Source organism: Caretta caretta, chromosome 3, assembly GCF_965140235.1.
Source record: "Caretta caretta isolate rCarCar2 chromosome 3, rCarCar1.hap1, whole genome shotgun sequence".
NCBI lineage: Eukaryota > Metazoa > Chordata > Testudines > Cheloniidae > Caretta > Caretta caretta.
In genome coordinates this window covers 184,573,252-184,593,448 of record NC_134208.1, presented here as the reverse complement: position 1 = coordinate 184,593,448, position 20,197 = coordinate 184,573,252, and the positions used below count along the sequence as shown (strand labels likewise).

At 43.3% G+C, this 20,197-nt stretch overlaps 1 protein-coding gene across 7 annotated transcripts in view; it reads left to right on the top strand.

Annotated features, from left to right (window-relative positions):
- The window catches only part of FOXN2 (forkhead box N2), a 130,417-nt gene that overhangs the window by 60,729 nt on the left and 49,491 nt on the right, over nt 1-20,197 (top strand). The window lies entirely within an intron of this gene.

The window sequence follows — 20,197 nt, the reverse complement described above, 5'->3', positions numbered from 1 at the left end:
TGGAGAGATGCGTTTTGCTGTCCTTGTGAAAATCCACCCAGAAGTAGCTGAGTTATAAGCCCCTGAGAAAAAAAATCACTTGTTTGCATGTGCTCAGTTGGGGATTATTAGCGTATGACAGCTAAAATCTGTGAAGATTCTGTTTATAGTGAGCATGGTCTGTCTTAGGAGCAGGAGTTTCTTGCAGTTGATGCTCCCAGGAATGAGGGATGACTGTGGTAACCTCTAGAGCAGGAATATTGTTTCTTTTATCTTCTCCATGCTCTTCCTGCTGACATTCAAACAGCGTGGAGGAAACTGAAGAAACAGCCTAACTGATGTACAGGGGTGAGGAGCAGAGAGAAGAACCAGAGGCAGGCTGGGAAAAGGGGACAGGACCTGGCAGGAGGAATAACAGTGACAGGTTGGCAGGCACAAGAGCCAAGGGTTTAAGAGCAGAGCCTACAGGAACAGAATGGGACAAGACACAAGAGTCTGTGACTACTAGACTGCATTGTCCTCCAGAACCTGAAAATAGAACCTAGGATTCCTTATTCTGAACATTCTTCTGTAGTCTAGCAAATAGCTGTGAACCTCATGGTAATGTGAGTATTACATCCTTGTCTACCAAGCGGTAGAGGTCTGTGCTGTGGACCTAAACGTCTGAACTCTATTGATAAACCATGTGGTTAGTATGGCTTCACATGATGGAATTTCTGTAGTCAGAGGTCCTGTGGGAGGGAAAAAGGGAGCTAAATTAAAGTTGCCCAGTCAGTCTTAATTCTGGCATTTCTTAATTTGTCAGTGCTTGACTTTGCAATCTTGTCATTCTTTTAACATAGCTTTTTTTGCATGTAGTCATATGATTTACTAACATTCATTTTCTGATAAAACGTCTCTTGCTCAAATTAGTTTGCCTGTGTTTTTTGTTCTATGCTTTTATTTCTCAGCTTTCATTTATTTCAATATCTGCATCATTTTCTCCTTGTTCAAGTGGAACACTAAGAAATATTTCAGGTTGCTTCAAATCTAGTTTCAGTGCAGTCTTAAATGACAAAGTGAATTAGTAAAGTTTCAATATTTTCTTACTGCTAATACTAATAGAAACCCTCCCCCCATAATTGAAGATGCTGTCATTTTAATGAAAAAATTAAAAATCCCTGAATTAACACATTTTCTCTATAAAAGCCAAATCAAAACATAATTGCCATTTACACTAGGAATAGTGTCAAGTAATCTAATGCACAGAACAGTAAGTAAGGGTCCACTTTTCTTTATTTTTTGAAAAAAGGCCGTAGGAGAATAGGCATTATTCAGAAAAATGTCTGTCCTGAGCCATGTGACCAGTGATTTTTGTTCCACACGGAGCCAGCTCTTGACTAGAGAATTATCCTCTATTTACTGGACCAGGGGTTCTCAAACTTCATTGCACCCCGACCCCCTTCTGACAACAACAATTACTACATGACCTCAGGAGGGGAGACCGAAGCCTGAGCGGGCCTGAGCCCCGTTGCTCCAGGTTGTGGGGGGACAAAGCCAAAGCCTGAGCCCACCGTCCTGGGGGACCAAAGCTGAAGCCCAGGGGTTTCAGCCTGAGTCAGGGGACATGTAGTCCGAGGCCTGCTGCCCAGGGTTGAAGCCCTCAGACTTCAGCTTCGGCCCCAGGTGGGTAGGGCTCGTGCTTTGACTTTGGCCCTGGGCTCCTGTAAGTCTAAGCCAGTCCTGGCAACCCCATTAAAATGGGGTCGCAACCCACTTTGGGGTCCCAACCCACATTTTGAGAACTGCTGTACTAGACGACAATAGTCTATGTCACAGAATTTACAATGTTGAAATCCACATTGTGACAAACTATCTGGCATGGTTAACAATCTCTGCTTGGAAAAGGCCTGTACTTGAATAAGTAGTGATGCTTCAGACAAGTACTGAAGTATGTTGAAGGAACTGTATTGCATGAAGAAGCTAGAACATCATCTGCTCCCACTATGCCTGACTTTAATTAAAGTAGTCCTTCACTTTCACAAGCACCAAATTTGCATTTAAAAGACATAATTAAAAAGTTCACTGATTCATTCCTACCATGCTGTGCTGTGATATTACAATCACCACAGAGTGCTACGAGAGAGCTTAGACTTGGACTGTATATATTGAGTCAGGTGAGTGATTGCATTTACTACTGTGGACTGTACCTAGCTGAATGTTATATACATATATGCAAACAACCGCCTCCCATAATTCAGTAGTGACTGTGATGTTACCAAATGGCACATGGAGGTAGATTGCTTGGGGAGCCAGCTGGTTGTGGCAGAGAAGGGTGTCATGCATTTCAAAAGAAGAAAAAATAATCAAGTCCATCTACTGTTTGCTTCTTAGACTAGTCATTGGAAGCATTAAGAACATATGTTTAAGATTATTGTCCTGTTATATTTTAAACACAAACATATCAACTTTAATCATAGCAATCAAACATGGAAGGGGAAGCTTGTGTCTAATTTCTCTTCAGGAGATCTAAGATGAAGGCCTACAGGTCATGCTAACTAAATGTTGACATATTACAAATGGAACTAGAGGTGACTGACAAAATAGTAAGGTACTTAGGATTCTGGATGCTTCTTTGATTTCTGTCCATCAGCTCAGCAAAGTTGATGGGGCTAAATGAAGTCCTCCCACCACTTTCTGTCTTGTACCAGCTTCATGGCTTCATTCATCTTTAAACCTTTTTCTGTGTCATTCTTCACCGTTTCTATCCAGTGCATCCTCGGTCTTCCTCTATTTCTAGTTCCTTGTACTTCGGTATGTATTGCCATGCCATGGTATCCTTTCCAGGATCATTCCTGACATGTGTCCAAACCATCTCAGTAATCTTTCTTGAATCTTCTGTAACCGCGTTATTTCTTGCCCTAGCCATTTCCTTATCACTTTTTTATTTTGTTCTGTCTTGAAACTCACAGTATTTTCTCCTCAGCTAGATCATTTGTGCAATCAATATCTTACATTCATTGGCTTACCTCATATTTCAACGTTCTGACCCATATGGCAGTGTCAGCATGACAGTTGTCTCATAGACACTTATCTTTGTCTTTATCAAAATGTCTTTAGTCTTCCAGATATTACAGAATTTTCTCAATGCAGGAGAAGCTAGTTTGATTCTTATTTTAATATCCTCTTCGCAGTTCTGATTCTTTGATACTAATACTCTAAGGCACACAATTTTTTCCACTTGTTCTAGTTCTTTTTTGCTGGCATTAATTTTTACCTCTTACTCTTGTCTTCCAGTTGCATAGTTTTAGTCTTATCTGTTGATCTTCACTCCAGATTTTCTGCTATCCAAGTCTACTTTGTCAGTTATTCTCTGTATCTGTTACTTAGTCAGTGCTATCAGTTCTATATCATCTGCAAATCTAAGATTGACCTTCCACATACCATGACTCCTCTTATTTCATCTCTCAGTGCTACAGCCATTGCTGCTTCCAATACCATGCTGAACATATCTGGTGTTCATCCGTGTCTCGCTCCTGTGGTCAACCTGAACCGTTCCATTAGCTTCCTGTTTACTTTAATCATACTCATTGACTTTCTCTAGATATTTTCTATCAGCTTGATCATTTTCTCAAGGATGTCCTACATTCTCAAGACTTAGCATGTGGAGAAAAGGGTTATGGCATCGAAAGCCTTTTTACAGCAACTTTGGCATCTATAATATGTTTAGTTGTGTTCAGTGTACTACTGTGGTATCCGTCTTCATCTTGGTCTAAATACAGCCTGTTCCTCTGCAAGCGCAGCATACAAATACCTCTTAGAGTAACTCTACACTGCAGTATAAGACCATGCTTGAGTCCGGGCTTAAGGCTAACCTCCCTTGCATCTACACTGCAATTTTGCTAACCCAGAGCTCGGACCCAGGTTCCCAGGACCCTGCAGGGCTGGAGAGTCCAAACTGTGTTGCTTTGCAGTGTAGACACAGCCCTGCTTCACTCAGATCTCAGGAGTCATCCAGAAGTATCCAGCAATTCCATGGGACAACTTCCTTAGTCCTCTCTATCCCAACAATCTGCAGTCCACACTACTGAAAATGGAAGTCACACCCCCTTTGCAAACGGCAGAAGCTCAGGTCAACATTAACCCATTCTGTTCTGATCACCGATCTGCAAGCACACGATCAAACATCCTCCTGGGTTTGCAATGGAGAGAGAGCTGATCAAGTCCTTTGTAAAGTGATCTGCTTCCTGGTAAATGGCAGGGCGGGCAGTAAAGTTTTCCCACAGTGCACCACAGTCCTAGTGCTAGAGTGGTCACATTCTGGGGAATAGCACTAGGGAAATGGATATGGTTACTTTGACTCAGGTCTGAGCACTGCAGTGTGGATGCCAGATCCCTAGTTCAAGCATGGGTCAGAAAATTCTTAACCTAGAGTTAAAATACAATGTAGATGCTCAAGCCCGGTATTTCCCTAACATGGATCAGCTTACTACAGTCCCATTAACCCTGGGCTTACATTGCAGTGTAGACATACCCTTATTCTCCTCTGCAGTGTCTTGGTGAAAGCTTTTCCTGGCACACTCAATAAGTTGATTCCTTAGTAGTTCTTTGACACTCTCATTATCACCTTTTTTATAGATCTATACTATTATAATTTCCCCCATGTTTGGCACTTGTTCTTGCTTGTAAATCTTGTTGACTTGCTTGTGCATTGCCCTTATCATGTATTCCTCACCTGCTTGCAACAGTGCTGCAGTATGTTGTCACTTCCTGGCACCTTTTCCTTTTTTCAAACTTCCTGTTGAGATCTTTACTACTACTAAGAATTCCAGTTTCTGCTCTCCCTCATTTATAGTGGGAAGCTTTTCCAGGACAGTTTCATCTACAGTTTTATGCATGTTGCACAGCTCTTCAAAGTATTCTTTGCATCATTTATACTGTTCTTGTTCATCCTCAATTTTTTGCCCCGCCTATCTTTCACTGCTGACATCTTCCACTTGTGTCCCACTCAGTTCTCTTATCTTGCAATACAACCGCAGTGTCATGATTCTCTTTACATATTCTTCTGCTTCTTAGCATTGTTAAGTTATCTAGTAATTTCTCTCTCAGCTTTCTGTTTTATCTCTCTGGTCAACCTATTGTATTCAGCTTTTAGATTTGAGTCTTCCTTTTTATTTTCCTTCAGCTTCCTATGCTTGTCACTCACCTGCAACTCAACTCCATCTATTATACACCTTGTTTTCATCATTTAGGCCTTATAGCCCAACACTTATTGATCTGCTCTTGTAATCCCATCTTTTACGCCATCTCTTCAACGTTCATTTTCCACATGGCTGCTTTGTATTTTCCCCCTCATATCTGGCTCTTTCAGTTTGTCCACACCATAGATCTTAGTTCTTCGTACTTTTTCAGTTGCTCTCAGCCTCAACCTCATTGATGCCAACAACATATGATCTGATAACAGTGGCAAATGATATATACAACACACTCAATTTCCATCTGTGATTCACACGTGCAAAGTCTATCATGTTCTTTGTTTGGCCATCAGATATCCAAGTCCAGTTTCTCTGAAGCTTTCTTGTTGAAAAAGTGTGTTAGTTATCACCAGGTTGTTACTTAGGGAGATATTTAGTAGCCATTCTGCACTTTCATTTTCTTGAACATATCAGAATCTGCCTATCGTTCAGAAATTCCAATTTGATCCTACTTTCTCATTAATATCTCCCATAACCAACAATACATTTTGTCTTGAAACCTGTTGTATTGTTTTCTGTAGCTGTAAAATTAGTCAGTTTCTTTCTTGCGCGCTGCTGAGGTCGGTGCAGATACTTGTACTATTATGACTGCACTGGATTTGATTCTGAATATTGCCTTTAGCATATTAAGAATTTGCGGGTTAAATGCCATAAGATCCTGGCTTTCTTTGGCTTTAGCCCAATGCAATTCCATCCTATGTCTTCCATCTTCTTTTTCTGAAGTCAGTATCCTGTGTTAATCATGGTAGAATTCTCCTTGCCTTCCTATCTCGTTTTGAATCAACTGATGATTTCCCACTCCTGTCTTTTCAACTCGTGCATCATTACCCTAAGTGCTCCAGCTTTGTATAATGTTCTTACATTCTATATTCTGATCAAGGCTCAGAGCCTTTGGGTTCATCACGTAATTCCATATTCTGTGTATTTTTTTTTTTTATTGCATACTCTTTACCCCTGCTTTTGTTTCTGCATTGAATGCAGACTTGGTTTGTCCGAATGATTACTGAACTGGCATGCTTTTGTTTTCTTTTCCATTCTTCATACAGTTTCTATGCTCCAGTATTCAATAGGTGTTTGACCACAACTCCTTGATTTTTTGTGGTTGACTAATGTATCATAATCTGTCTGCAATGCTGCTCTAAAGCTATTCACTAGCATGCTCCAGCACTGTTTCTGCCAATGTTATATTTTGGAAGTTGTATTACCATCTTTGTTGTAGGAGACTTCATGCACTTGGAAGGCCATACACACCCTTTCATTAGTGATCACACTAGGTTTAGTATGCCAGTTGAGGTAAGATTCTGGGGTGTGGTACTGCAGGGCACATAAGAACAGCCATACTTGGTCAGACCAAAGGTCCATCTAGCCCAGTATCCTGTCTTCCAACAGTGGCCAATGCCAGGTACCCCAGAGGGAATGAACAGAACAGGTAATCATCAAGTGATCCATCCCCTGTTGTCCATTCCCAGCTTCTGGCAAACAGAGGCTAGGGACACCATCCCTGCCCATCCTGGCTAACAGCCAGCTAATATCCTCAATGAATTTATCTAGGCTTTTTTTAACCCTGTTATAGTCTTGGTCTTCACAACATCCTCTGGCAAGGAGTTCCACAGGTTGACTGTGCATCGGGTGAAAAAATACTTCCTTTTTTTTGTTTTAAATCTGCTGCCTATTTGATTTGGTGACGCCTAGTTCTTGTGTTATGAGAAGGAGTAAATAACACTTCCTTATTTACTTTCTCCACACTAATCATGATTTTATATACCTCTATAATATCCCCCCTTAGTTGTCTTTTTTCCAAGCTGAAAAGTCCTAGTCTCGTTAATCTCTCCTCATATGGCAGACGTTCCATACCTCTAATAATTTTTGTTGCCCTTTTCTGAACCTTTTCCAATTCCAATATCTTTTTTTGAGATGGGGCGACCACATCTACATGCAGTATTCAAGATATGGGCATGGATTTATATAAAGGTAATATGGTATTTTCTGTCATATTACCTATCCCTTTCATAATGATTCCAAACATTCTGGTCACTTTTTTGACTGCCACTGCACATTGAGTGGATGTTTTCAGAGAACTATCCACAATGACTCCAAGATCTCTTTCTTGAGTGCTAACAGCTAATTTAGACCCCATCATTTTATACGTATAGTTGGGATTATGTTTTACAATGTGCATTACTTTGCATTTATCAACATTGAATTTCATCTGCCATTTTGTTGCTCAGTCACCCAATTTTGTGAGATCCTTTTGTAGCTCTTAGCAGTCTGCTTTGGATTTAACTATCTTGAGTAGTTTTGTATCATCTGCAAAATTTGCAACCTCACTGTTTACCCCCTTTTCCAGATCATTTATTCATATGTTGAATAGGACTGGGCCCAGTACAGACTCCTGGGGACACCACTATTTACCTCTCCATTCTGAAAACTGACCATTTATTCATACATTTTGTTTCCTCTTTTAACCAGTTACCAATCCATGAGATGACCTTCCCTCTTATCCCATGACTGCTTACTTTGCTTAATAGCCTTTGATGAGGCACCTTGGCTTTCTGAAAATATAAATACACTGGATTCCCCCTTGTCCACATGCTCAGAGAATTCTAGTAGATTGGTGAGGCAAGATTTCCCTTTACAAAAACCATATTGACTATTCCCCCAACAAATTATGTTCATCTATGTGTCTGACAATTTCGTTCTTTACGATAGTTTCAACCAATTTGCCCGGTACTGAAGTCAGGCTTACCAGCCTATAATTGCCGAGATCACCTCTGGAACCCTTTTTAAAAATTGGCGTCACATTCACTATCCTCCAGTCACTTGGTACAGAAGCTGATTTAAATGATAGGTTGCAGACTACAGTTTGTAGTCCTGCAATTTTACATTTCAGTTCCTTCAGAACTCTTGGGTGAATACCATCTGGTCCTGGTGACTATTACTGTTTAGTTTATCAATTTGTTCCCAAACCTCCTCTAATGACACCTCAATCTGGGACAGTTCCTCAGATTTGATACCTAAAAAGAATGGCTAAGGTTTGGGAATCTTCCACACATCCTCAACTGTGAAGACCGATGCAAAGAATTAATTTAGTTTCTCTGCAATGGCCTTATCGTCCTTGAGTGCTCCTTTAGCATCTTGATCATCCAGTGACCCCACTGGTTGTTTAGCAGGCTTCCTGCTTCTGATGTACTTAAACAAATTTTTGCTATTACTTTCTGAGTCTTTGTCTAGCTTGTTCTTCAAATTCTTTTTTGGCCTTTCTAATTATATTTTTACACTTCATTTGCCAATTTATGCTCCCTTCTATTTTCCTAACTAGGATTTAACTTACACTTTTTAAAGGATGACTTTTTGCCTCTCACTGCTTCTTTTACTTTGTTATTTAGCCACGGTGACTCTTTTTTGGTTCTCTTATTATGTTTTTTAATTTGGGGTATACATTTAAGTTGAGCCTCTATTATGGTGTCTTTAAAAAGTTTTCATGCTTGCAGGAATTTTACTTTTGGTGCTGTATCTTTTAATTTCTATTTAAGTAACCTCATTTTTGTGTAGTTCCCCTTTCTGAAATTAAATGCTACAGTGTTGGGCAGCTGTGGTGTTTTCCCCGCCACAGGGATGTTAAATTTAATTATATTATTGTCACTATTGCCAAGCAGTCCAGCTATATTCATCTCTTGGACCTGATCCTGTGCTGCACTTAGGACTAAATCAAGAATTGCCTCTCTGCAGGGTTCAAAGACTAGCTGCTCCAAGAAGCAGTCATTTAAGGTGTCAAGAAACTTTATCTCTGCATCCCATCCTGAGGTGATATGTACCCAGTCAATATGGGGATAGTTGAAATCCCCCATTATTATTGATTTTTTTTTTAAATTTCAATAGCCTGTCTAATCTCCCTGAGCATTTCACAGTCACTATCACCATCCTGGTCAGGTGGTCAGTAATATATCCCTACTGCTATATTATTATTATTAGAGTATGGAATTTCTGTCCATAGAGATTCTATGGTACAGTTTGGTTCATTTAAGATTTTTACTTCATTTGATTCTATGCTTTCTTTCACATATAGTGCCACTCCCCAACCAGCATGACTTGTTCTGTCCTTCCGATATATTTTGCACCCTGGTATTACTGTATCCCATTGATTATCCTCATTACACCAAGTTTCTGTGATGCCTATTATATCAATATCCTCATTTAATACGAGGCACTCTAGTTCACCCATCTTATTATTTAGACTTCTAGCCTTGGTATAGAAGCACTTTAAAAACTTGTCACTTTTTAGCTGTCTGCCACTACGTGATGTAATGGAATGAGACTTTTTTTAATTTGACTGTTTCTCATAAGATCCTACCTGTATTTTATCATCTTCCATCCTCTCCTCCTTACTAGGACATGGACAATCTCCTTTAGTAGATCCTCCCCTAAGGGATGTCTCTGTCCGAACCACGTGCTCCTCCACACCTGTCGGCTTTCCCCCAGCCCTTAATTTAAAAACTGCTCTACAACCTTTTTAATTTTTAGGTGCCAGCAATCTGGTTCCATTTTGGTTTAGGTGGAGCCCATCCTTCCTGTATAGGCTCCCCCTTTCCCAAGTTTCCCCAGTTCCTAAGAAATCAGAACCTCTCCTCCTTACACCATCGTCTCATCCACGCATTGAGACCCTGCAGTTCTGCCTGTCTAACTGGCCCTACGCGTGTGTGGCGGTTCAATACAAGACAGGACACGACTTTAGGCAAGCAAGCAGGCTGGTCTGCTGACGGGATTGCCCCTGTCAGCTTTTCCACCTCTCTTTTATTTCTCTCCCCCCTGCGCATTACATACTCCGACCGCAAAAGGCATCAACAAAGGAAAAAATATGACTTTGATTAATATTCTTATTTACCAGCCTCTATCTACTACAATCTTTGCTCTCAGGCCTTGAGCCTAGTCCCACAGTTGATGTCCTTATTTTGACTTCCAAATGGTCCATGTTCCCATGGTCCATGTCCTTGGACAGAGCAATGTGTGCATCGCTCCTACACAACAGTCAGGGTGTGCCCTGACTGTTTCCAGGTGCATGAACGTTACATGAACTCTTCACGCGTGGAACTGGAAGCATTTCAGAGAATGCTACCATGGAGATCCTGGACTTCAGTCTCTTACCCAGAAGCCTAAATTTGGCCTCCAGGACCTGTCTCCTATCCCTCCCTATGTCATTGGAACCTATATGTACCATGATCACTGGCTCCTCCCCAGCACTACACATAAGCCTATCTAGATGTCTTGAAAGATCCACAACCTTCGCACCAGGCAGGCAAGTCACCATGCAGTTCTCCTGGTCATTTCAAACCTAGCTATCTATGTTTCTAATGATCGAATCACACATTACTAATACCTGTCTCTTCCTAATAACTGGAGTTCCCTCCCCCGGAGAGGTATCCTCAGGGGGAAAGGATACCACAACATCATCTGAAAGGAGGGTCCTAACTATGGGATTGTTTCCCTCTGCTCCAGTTGGATGTTCTCCTTCCCTGAGACTTTCATCCTCCTCAACAGCACAGAGGCTGTCAGACAGGGAGTGGGACCATTCTACTGTGTCCCGGAAAGTCTCATCTATGTACCTCTCTGTCTCCCTTAGCTCCTCCAGCTCAGCCACCCTGGTCTCCAAAGCCCGTACATGGTCTCTGAGGAGCCAGGAGCTCCTCGCACCGAATGCACACCTATGCCACCTGCCCATAGGGCAGGTAATCATACATGCTGCATTGAGTGCAATAAACTGGATAGCCCCTACTCTGTTGTTGGACTTCTGCCTGCATTATCTTTTTACTCCTGAAGTTAGTTCCTTTGTTGAGGTTTTGTTTCTATCGAGGTTTTTTGTGTGGCTTAAGTTTAACGAATGTAATGTGTATCTAGCCCCCCACTCCACCTGTAAACTCCCTCGCAAAACTCCCCTGTTCGCTAGCTCCTCTGGTGGCTTAGGAGCGGGCTTTTTAAAGCCCTGGTCTTCCTGAGTAGCCCTGGCCCCTGGTTAAGGGCTGATGGATGCTAAAAGGGCTTAAGGGATCAAGGCCTCATTAAGAAGCTCTCAGCCTTGCCTAGCAGACTGTTAGGCTCAGCACCCTCACAGTCAACACATGGTCTGCCAAACTAACAGACCACACAGTATAGTTCAGTCCAGCAGCAAGCACACCACAACACACATACACACAGACAGACAACAAACTTACCTGACGGGTCACGTTATCGCTCCTTGGAGAAGTCCCTTGAAAAACTCCCCTGTTAGCCGCAGCTACTTGGAGCCACTAATGAGAGTTGAGGTAGTCACCGTAACCAACTGCAAACAAACCATCACTTGAGGGTATGGTTGTCTAATATGCAGAGGTACTATGTTTTGAACTCACCCCAAACACCCCTTGTGTACCTTGTGCCTAGTGTGTGGTTTTTTTTCCTTAAAACAAAGATGTCTCCAATCTGGAAAATCTCTCACTTCAGTAGTCACCAGTCACACCTTGAATATCTTGCATATTGGCAGCAGGAACTGCAGATGGTCTGATTCTTCTCTCGCCCTTTTGCAAATCAGGAGTAATTCCATTGTGTCAATGGAGTCATACTTGTGTAAAACTGATGTGAGAAGAGAATCAGAATTGTTTTCACCAGTTGTGACCTGTCTAGTTGGAAAGATGAGATTAAAATTCAGAAAAGATTTTATCATTCCCCAACAGAGAGAGCATACAAATGTATTCCACAGGAACATTTTCCCCAAGTTCCTATGAATTCCACCGTTTAGTAGTCTCCAGAGTAGTGAAAGCATTTAAAAGAACAGAACAGGATTTTCAAAAGCATCCACTTTCCAACAGTTATCCAACGGTAAGCATTAAAACTACAGCTGAGAGGGGAAATGATTTTCCTGTCCCACAAATATTGAGACATCAAAAATGTTTCCCATCCCAAATCAGGACAAAAGTCAATCTTGAATTTTTTCACAAATTACTGATGAAAAGAAATTCCTAATCAGGCCAAGCAATATGTTTTGTTTCCATAATTTCAAAATGTTTTGTTTTCAGTCATTTTAAGTCTTTCTGAGTGTAGATTAAGTAACATTTTGAAATGAAAAGTCATGGTACCTCCCCAAAATGAAACATTTTGTTTTGAAAATGTCAAAATGCCCTGTTTTGACAATCTCAAAACGTTTTTGATTGGGAGATTTTATGAAACCAGCTGTTTCCTGCGAACAGTTTCAGTTTTGACAAAATGACATTTTACGGATGAAAAAATGTTTTGAGTGGGAAAAATCCCGACCAGCTCTAATTAAAACTCTTATTTTCTTCTCCTCTTTATGCTGGGGTCATACTGTGTGCGGTTGGGGGAGAAAACTATGGTGGTACTCTTCCAAGTTCCTCCCTCCAAATAAGCTCCACCAATGAGAATTGCCATTCTCAGTATACTGTGCAGATGTTCAAAATATGATCATGCACACTGGGCTCCTTCATCTCATTGTTCTTTTCGTAGGCTACTTACGCTTGGCTTTCCTGTGGGACATTTCATACCAGGCTACCCCATGGTAAGGCCACTGGGTACTACTTGCGCTTGGCTCCATCTGGGAGACTTCACCTGTCTTGTGGGTTCTGCTAGGCACTTTGGACTTGGCTCCTTTTTGACTGGTGGGGTGGTGAAAAGTGGTATCTCCTAAGCCCACTCACTGACAGTGCCAAAATGAGGTGTCACACACAGTATATTGTGCAGATCTTCAGAATAGAATCCTCCCTCTCCTTTTGTATGTGCTTTGATTACCAGTGAAATAGTTAATATTATAGTTAATATAATAATGTTATTATCACTGGGTCTCTGAGTTAGGACCCCCAGAGATGTTTCAGATACTGCAAATGCAAGCAGATATCATGGCATCAGTTACATTCAGTTCATGTTTTCAAGGCTATTTCAGCAACCAGAATAGCTAGAGACTCTTTTTTTTAAAATGGAAGGCTTACATTCTGCAGAATAAGAAGGTAGCATGAAAGAGGTGCTGATATGCAATACCAGTGTGTACCCTCAAAATTTGTGCCCCGCCTTCATGTCCCAAAATCTTCACAGTGGGCTCTTCTTCCTCTTGTATATGCTTGGAGACAGACCAGGCTTAGATTATATAGCTTGGGCTCAGCTATATAATCATTACTTTCGGAACCTTACCCATTATTCTTTCCAACAAGGTTTTAACTGCAATGCTGTGATTCTTTTTTTTACAGAATTTATGTTCTTCTAATGGAGCAAGAAGCTGCTTTTTCTTGATTTGTTGTCTGACGCCTTTCATTTCCTGCCTCCCACTCTTCACAAAATGTTGCACTTCCACAAACTCCCTGCAGCCCTGTATAGAGAACAAAGTCTGTGTCATCTGCTGAGATCCTTAGCTGGCTCATGAGACCTCTGGCACATGGAGGAAGGCACAAAATTGCCCAAAATTGGTTAATGGAGCATCTGAATTAGACATCTGGCTTCTACTGGGGTTCTCTTAGCAGTGGTTCAAAGAGTAGTGGCCCTACTGTTACCACTTACTCAACCAGGAGTGAAGAGAAAGCAGCACACCAGCTTCTCTCTAGGGGCAAGTGATTTATCAGGACTCAAGGGCACCTGTATTCCTTCCCAACTAGCCAGAAGGAATTTCTCTTCCTCCTTCTGCCTCAAACATCATGTGGTGTATATATTTGTTTTTCTAGGTACAAACTGGAAATATGCCTCTATTCATGCTTTCTAATTTAGGTGTGACTATTCCAGCAGCCTGCTCAAACAGTTCTTCATCACCTAGTGGAGTCATAGTGTGCCTTTTCTGTGGCTGGTAGTTGATGCTGTGGGGATAGGTTAGCAGTCCTATTGCATCTGATTTGGTGACTCATAAATGTATGTATGTATATGAATAAACAGAAGAAGTTGGGTAGATATTTCTGCTTTTCATTGCTCATGTTCTGCCCTGGCAGCCATCCAGATCACTCTTTGAGAAACATTGCCTGCTCTAGGATAGTACTGCAAAGTATATTGTGGGATGGTTGTAATTGTATGTTATGCTTTTCTCAATCTTTGAAATTGGAAGAATTGATATTGAAAGTTGTGCAGTTAGGGGACAGTTAAGTGTCTGCAGTATGGTTTCAAATAACAGCCTGGTTTGTGTTGCCGTGGCAGCATTTCCTTTCTCTTGGTGTGCTCATGAGCTGTTAGTAAAATGAGACAAGGCTATTTTCTTGCTGATCTGGAGGGGTGTGTGCATTCTGATGTTTGCAAAGAAAAACCATCTATTTCCTCTGCCTTTATTTACTCACCACTGAAAACTTGTGTGTTTTAGCACATTCATGGTGATATAATCTAAATTAGTTGAAGTATATTGGAATGAAACTAACTACTTTTGAGTTGCAAAGACTCCTGTGGCACCTTATAAGATGTATTGGAGCATAAGCTTTCATGGGTGAATACCCACTTTGTCAGATGCATGCCTTCTGAGTTGTTTTTATAAACCAGATTTGCAGTATATAAGAGGAACTATTCAAGGCTGTGGAAAGAGGATGTATGTATTTCAAATCTGCTCTGCTAAAATATATTAAACATTTTTTGGGGTTTATTCTGATGATTTTACGTAAAAAGTTGTCTGTCTTAGTTGAGCCGAGCGGATGGATTTCTCAACTGAAATATATTTGGCTTAATTTGATTACAGTTGAGTGTCTTCAGTTTGCAGTTGTGGCTCCGGGCTTGATGCTCCTCTCATGCCAGTGGAGGGGGAGCTAAAGCTGGTAAAGAATGGGGAGGGTGCTGTAACAGATCACTGGGCAAGGGATTTCTCCACACCTGTCAGGCAGCAGGCCTGAGAGGGAGACTTTGACAGAGAAGCCGCAATAGGGAAGGGCTGTGAAACCCTGGAAGAAGGCCAGAAGACAAGGGCTAGACATTAGGGTATGTCTGCACGGTAGCTAGGAGGTGTGGTTCCCATCTTGGGTAGACTTGGCTAGCATACTAAAAATACCAGTGTGGATGTTATGGTACTAGCAGCAGCTCAGGCTAGCCACAGGAGTAAAAACCTTCTTGTCTCCCATGGGTCTGAGCCCTGGGGTTTAGCCCCAGCCAGTGCTGTAGCATTTACATGGCTACCTTGGCTGGGAATCACACCTCCCAGCTGCAGTGCAAACATACCTTATGGCAAGGGTTCTCACAACAAATTTTTTGGTGGCCTCAGAGTGCTGCGATCAACTCTCACCGGTGACCGCCTTGACACTTTTTTCCTAAAATACTTAATTAACTATAGGAAAAACAATTAAATATCCAGACTCACATCCAAATCATTGTAATTCATATTTGTAGGGTTTTTTGGCAAACTAATGCTTCCTCCCTCGTTGCCTCCCCATCTAGGGTTTAATGGGTCCTGGGGCTTGCTGTGAAAAGTGATATTTGTATATTCGTAAATATAACAGCACACTTAGCCCTGGTCGACACTACGAGTTTAGGTTGAATTTAGCAGTGTTAGATCGATTTAACCTGCACCCGTCCACACGACGAAGCCATTTACTTCAACTTAAAGGGCTCTTAAAATCTATTTCTGTACTCCTCCCCGAACGAGGGGATTAGCGCTGAAATAGACCTTGCCAGATTGAATTTGGGGTAGTGTGGTCGCAATCCAACGGTATTGGCCTCCGTGAGCTATCCCAGAGTGCTCCATTGTGACCGCTCTGGACAGCACTCTCAACTCAGATGCACTGGCCAGGTAGACAGGAAAAGGCCCGCGAACTTTTGAATCTCATTTCCTGTTTGGCCAGTGTGGCAAGCTGCAGGTGAGTGCAGATCTCATCAGCAGAGGTGACCATGATGGAGTCCTAGAATCTCAAAAGAGCTCCAGCTTGGACTGAATGGGAGGTACGGGATCTGATTGCTGTATGGGAAGACGAATCTGTGCTATCAGAACTCCGTTCCAAAAGACGAAACGCCCAAACATTTGAAAAAATCTCCAATGGCATGAAGGACAGAGGCTATAACAGGGACCCGCAGCAGTGCCGTGTGAAACTTTAGGAGCAAGTTTGGCAAGCCTACCAAAAAAACAGAGAGGCAAATGGCCACTTGGGGTCAGAGCCCCATACATGCCGCTTCTATGATGAGCTGCATGCCATTCTAGGGGGTGCAACCACCACTACCCAACCCCTGTGCTTTTGCTCCATCAGTGGATTATCATGCAACAGGGATGCGCATTCTGGAGACGAGGAAGACAATAGCACACAGCAAGCAAGCGGAAAAACCATTTTCCCCAAGAGCCAGGAACTGTTTCTCACCCTGGACCTGGAGCCAGTACCCCCTGAACCCACCCAAGGTGGGCTCCCGGACCTGCCAGGCGGAGAAGGGACCTCTGGTGAGTGTACCTTTGTAAATATAATACATGGTTTAAAAACAAGTGTGTTTAATGATTAATTTGTGGCCAGTACAGCTACTGAAAAAGTCTGTTAACGTGTCTGGGGATGGAGCGGAAATCCTCCAGGGACATCTCCATAAAGCTCTCCTGGATGTACTCCCAAAGCCTTTGCAAAAGGTTTCTGGGGAGAGCAGCCTTATTCCGTCCTCCATGATAGGACACTTTACCACGCCAGGCCAGAAGCTTGGCAGCGTATGGTCCCAGTGTTTGCTGGCAGTCAAGCAACATCTGTTCTTTATCTCTCTGTATTAGCCTCAGGAGAGTGATATCATTCATGGTCACCTGGTTGAAATAGGGGAATTTTATTAAGGGGACATTCAGAGGTGGCCATTCCTGCTGGGCTGTTTGCATGTGGCTGAACAGAAATCTTCCCCACTGTTAGCCACACGGTGGGGGGAGGGGTGAAGCCATCATCCCAGGGGAATTGTGTGTGTGTGTGTGATGGGGGTGTTAGTTGGGTTTGTGCTGCATGTTAACCCGAAAACCGCAGCCCTTCCTTTTCAATTGCCAACCCATTTTAAATGGCCAACCCAATGGCTGTTTGGTATGGGAAATGACGGCGCTGCTGTCTGAAACATTCCCACATGTTATGAAGGTTAAAGGAGCCAAAAGACTGTGGCTTACCATGTCTCCTGCAAGCCGAATTCTGTTGCCCACCAGCCCTGCGTGTATGATCTCTCACACTAAACCGGCAGACCCTCAATATAAGAGGCAAAATGTGACCTTGTACGTAATGCACATTTGCTATGTACTGTTAACAGGAAGGTTCACCCTGAAAGAGTCTACCCGTTGTTCTCTAAAATGTGTCTTGTTAACTAGTATTCTCCCTCCTCCCCCCACAGCTGCAAATGTTTCAACGCTCCCCCTATCATCTCCATCCCAGAGGCTAGCAAAGATTAGAAGGTGAAAAAAAGGCACTCGCAATGAAATGTTCTCTGAGCTCATGCAGTCCTCCCACACTGAAAGAGCTCAGCAGAATGCGTGGAGGTAGACAATGTTACAGTCCAGGAAAGCACAATATGAACGCAAGGACAGGTGGCGGGTTGAAGATAATAAGTGGTGAGTTGAAGATGATAGGTAGCGTCAGCTTGCTTACAGAAGGCAGGAGTCAATGGTGAGGCTACTGGAGGATCAAACTGATATGCTCCGTGTATGGTTGAGGGGCAGGAAAGGCAGCATGAGCACAGACCCCTGCTACAGCCCCAGTATAACCAACCGCCCTCCTCCCCAAGTTCCATAGCCTCCTCACCCAGATGCCTAAGAACACGGTGGGGGGCCTCTGGGCACCCAACCACTCCACCCCAGAGGACTACCCAAGCAACAAAATCTGGCATTCAATAAGTTTTGAAGTGCCGTGTGGCCTTGTCCTTCCGCCCTCCCCTCCTCCCTCACCCCACTTGGTGCTTCCCTCCTCCCCCACCCCTCCTGGGCTACCTTGGCAGTTATCCCCCTATTTGTGTGATGAATTAATAAAGAATGCATGAATTTGAAGCAACAATAGCTTTATTGCCTCTGCAAGCAGTGATCGAAGGGGGGGAGGGGAGGGTGGTTAGCTTAAAGGGAAGTAGAGTGAACCAAGGGGGCTGGTTTTCATGAAGAAACAAGCAGAACTTTCACACCATAGCCTGGTCAGCCATGAAACTGGTTTTCAAAGCTTCTCTGATGCGCAGCGTGCCCTGCTGTGCTCTTCTAACTGCCCTGGTGTCTGGCTGCTCGTAATCAGCGGCCAGGTGATTTGCGTCAACTTCCCACCCCGCCATAAACTTCTCCCCCTTACTCTCACAAATATTGTCGAGCGCATAGCAAGCAGTAATAACGATGGGAATATTGGTTTCGCTGAGGTCTAAATGACTCAGTAAACTGCACCAGTGCGCTTTTAAACGTCCAAATGCATATTCTACCACCATTCTGCACTTGCTCAGCCTACAGTTGAACAGCTCCTGACTACTGTCCAGGGTGTGTGTGTATGGCTTCATGAGCTATGGCATTAAGGGGTAGGCTGGGTCCCCAAGGATAACTATAGGCATTTCAACATCCCCAACGGTTATTTTCTGATCTGGGAAGAAAGTCCCTTGCTGCAGCTGTTTCAACAGTCCAGAGTTCCTGAAGATGCGAGCATCATGTACGTTTCCCGGCCATCCCATGTTGGTGAAACGTCCCTTGTGATCCACCAGTGCTTGGAGCACCATTGAAAAGTACCCCTTTCAGTTTATGAACTCACTGCCTTGGTGCTCCGGTGTCAAGATAGGGATATCGGTTCTGTCTATCACCCCACCACAGTTAGGGAATCTCATTGCAGCAAAGCCAGCCACTACGACCTGCACATTTCCCAGAGTCACTACACTTGGTAGCAGCAACTCAGTGATTGCGTTGGCTACTTGGATCACAGCAGCCCCCGCACTAGATTTGCCCACTCCAAATTGATTCCCGACTGACTGGTAGCTGTCTGGCGTTGCAAGCTTCTAGAGGGCTGTCTCCACTCCCTTGTGAACTGTGATGGCTGCTCTCATCTTGGTATTCTTGCGCTTTAGGGCAGGGGAAAGCAAGTCGCAAAGTTCTATGAAAGTGTCCTAACGCATACAAAAGTTTCGCAGCCATTGGGAATCATCCCAGACCTGCAACACTATGCGGTCCCACCAGTCTGTGCTTGTTTCCTGGGCCCAGAATCGGCGTTCCACTGCATGAACCTGCCCCATTACCACCATGATTTCCACATTGCCGAGGCCGTACTTTGAGAGAAGTCTGTGTCCATATCCTCATCACTCTCCTCACTGCGCTGCCATCGCTTACTCGCCTGCTTTTGCAGGTTCTGGTTCTGGTTCTGCATATACTGCTGGCTAATATGCATGGTGTTTAGAACAGTCATAACTGCCTGCGGCGATCCGAGTGGGTTCCATGCTTGCCGTGGTATGGCATCTGCAGGAGAGAAGAGCGGCAGCAGAAGCGGTGGGTGGATGATGATGCTGACAGCAATATGGCGTCTGCACAGAAAAAGGCTAGGGGAAAACGAAAACGATTGTTGGCCGTTGCTTTCATGGAGGGGGAGCCTGATGACATGTACCCAGGACCACCCGCGACAATGTTTTTTGCCCCATCAGGCATTGGGATCTCAACCCAGAATTCGAATGGGCGGCGGAGACTGCGGAACTATGGGATAGCTACCACAGTGTAACGCTCCGGAAGTCGACGCTAGCCTTGGTACTGTGGACGCACTCCGCCGACTTAATGGTCTTAAGTGGGGACACACACAATCGACTGTATAAAATCAATCTCTAAAAAATCGACTTCTATAAATTCAACCTAATTTCGTAGTGTAGACATAGCCTTAGTAGCTACGTGGAAGGCTATGAAAAGTGACAAGTGATATTAACAAACATACAAGTATCACTTTTCACCAACAGCTAGTAAGTCTGCTGTAAAAAAATTATACTTGCATGTTTAATATCAGTTTTCTCAGCAAGCCCCAGGACCCATTAAGCCCTGGATAGGGGGGGCCAAAGGGGGAGGCAGCAGGGACCAGTGGCAATGGTGGGATGGATGTGGGGCCGGGGGAGAAAGCAGGGGCCTGGGC